The sequence below is a fragment of the Tubulanus polymorphus genome, chromosome 11, assembly GCF_964204645.1.
Source record: "Tubulanus polymorphus chromosome 11, tnTubPoly1.2, whole genome shotgun sequence".
NCBI lineage: Eukaryota > Metazoa > Nemertea > Palaeonemertea > Tubulaniformes > Tubulanidae > Tubulanus > Tubulanus polymorphus.
In genome coordinates, this window is record NC_134035.1 from 1,612,113 (window position 1) to 1,614,875 (window position 2,763).

The following is a 2,763-nucleotide window of genomic DNA, read 5'->3' on the forward strand; positions in this document are numbered from 1 at the left end:
TTCTCGAAAAATAAAATATGAAAATTTGATTTAAATTTCATTGTGCTGTTGTTGTTTTTGGATGGGTTGATGCCAGGTTTTTCAAGACACTGCTTCAGAAAAGGACACTAGGGGTCATTCATCTGGTCTGAGGATTATATCCTAATCTGATTTGCTCCATCCTGGGCCCAAGGTATGATAAAATACCCTTTCCAAAACAGATATCGAAGATTGCTATAAATTTTTTCACTGGGTTATAGTTCGCCGGAAATCCGCCAATATGATAAACCCATGAAAGATGATTTCTTTAAATGCATTCATGGATTGAAAACTTGATCAAACTACCGTTAGATTAGTTAATTGGGCAACGTAATTGATTAGTTACTAACGTGTTTGAACTTATTTAGAAACGACTGTATGATTTCTGATTGACAGGTATCTGGCGGGATCTGGGATATACAACAAGAGAAACAGGCTTTTCTAAATAAGTTGATAATTATATGTGATGAAACCTGACGTCTCAAACGTGTTGAACTTGTATAGAAACGACTGTATGATTTCAGTTTGACAGGTATCAGGCGGGATCTGTGCTGTACAACAACCAGTCGTTTCTAGCTAAGTTGATAATCTGATATGATGAAACCTGACGGGGGGCCAAATCTGAACATCAGATTTTCAACACCTTTATGGAGGGTCGAACTAAACGTAGGTTCATAGGAAAATAAACTCATTGCCCAGACCCGTCCCCATTCAGTTTCAATAATATCGAAAACGACCTCACCCAATATTCCTGCCATACAACGCGTACACTAGATTTACATTTGCCTTTATTTCCATTTTCATATACATTTCAGTGTTTTGATTTGATGGATCAAAGATTTTTTAATCTATGCTCTGTCGCAATCTAGCAGGTTTCACTTATTTGACATGTATTAACAAATTATAAATCATATTTTTCAGTACAGAAGTTTACAGGTCGCGTGATTAAGATCAATGCCCAGCGTCGCGCAGGATTAACTTTACAACGACCGTGACTGGGACGTGACATTGTGTACCCGATACATGAATCAGTTGGAAATATATGTCATACGACACACGGATAGGACCAAATTCGGTTTTCGTATCTATTCGACGGGTTGTCGGAACTAATAACCGAATGCGGCTTATTTCCGAACTATTTCCGGAATATAGTTCCGACTTACTGACGGTTTCGGTTTCACTAAGTTCGACTATATAGTTGCCCAGATGATCGAAGTTGGGCCAGGCTTACGTTTTAGTTGTATCGATTCCGGAGTATTAGCTCAAAGCACAGGGCGGGAGACTGGATCGCTACTGTTCACCGTCAAACTTCAAATACGAGCCCAGAGACTCAAAGCAGCTGCAACTAAACAATATGGGATTCATTTTTTGGAATACGAGTTCATCTGAACCATCAACTTATCGTTCATATCTGGATTTACAAAACTGAAACGATCAGTCAAAACTGTTATCGCAGAATACTCGCCGAATAAATGCTCGATTTCGTTGAAGATTGTGACGAATCTGTAAGGAATAAACTAGTGCAATATCGGGATATAATAATCTGATAGTGTATCGGACAATGCGCGAGTTCATCGGAATAATAATCATACGTGATCGCTCTTTGAAGTGAAACAGACTTATGTTAGATTACGTGCGAGATTGATAAGATATGATTTATTTTCAAACCGCGGTTGTAAAGTTGGATTCCTGTTTGTTGTTTGTAAACTGATTCCTGTATTTAACTCGTACATTCAAACTCATCGTTCACATCTGGATGAAAACTGCAGCAATCAATGTAAGAACTGATCATAGAATATAAACGTGTGTATTCTCGTGGGATTATAAGTTCGAACAATGTTGATCGGAATAGTTTTCAAATGTGATCGCTAATTGATAAAAGCCTTAATGAACTATCGGTCACAACGAACATATTTTCCGGTCCCGTAGAGTTCGCTGTAACGAGGTTCCACTAAGTGATAGTGTTATAAGCGTTGATTAGGATTCAATTATTCCATGATATTAAAACTGTGAGGTGAGTCGGATTCCTGTTCTGTTCGTAACCATTTTCAAAAATAAACATATAAATCATAATTGATATTTTATATTGGTTGTTATCATTGTTTTATTCATTCCGCTCTCATTGTGAGACTCTTAAAGACATTTGATCGGACAATACGTGTTCATCGGAATAATAGTCAGATGCGATCGCTCTTTGAAGTGAAACAATGACTTATGTTACATTACTGTTAGTAAGACGTGCGAGGTTGATATCTTTTATTTTAAAACCGCGGTTGTAAAGTTGGATTCCTGTTTGTGGTGTGTAAACTGATTCCTGTATTCGGAAAACGTTATTCACCTAGGAATCACTCGTACATTCAAACTCATAAGGATGGAACCATTGAGGTGTTTGATGATGTGTAAACTTCATCACGAATACTGGACGTGGTGGACTTCAACTGAAATTCATCACAGTTTTACTTCTTCAGTCAACTTCTTCCGGACTACTAGTGAACTAATCAGACTATATGTGAACTAAATGGACTATTTAGTCAACTAACCGGACTATAAGTGGATTGATACTAAAAAAAACAGTCAGTGGTGGACTCCAGGAGGTGTGGAACTCGGTATGTGGATTTGTGGAACTCTGTGGACTACCATTACTGCTAATATTAGATTAGATTAATATTAGACAGCGGCTAGTGAATGTGTGAGTAGAATTTCTTATAAGTTTCCAAAATATTAAATTTGATTATAGTGATATTG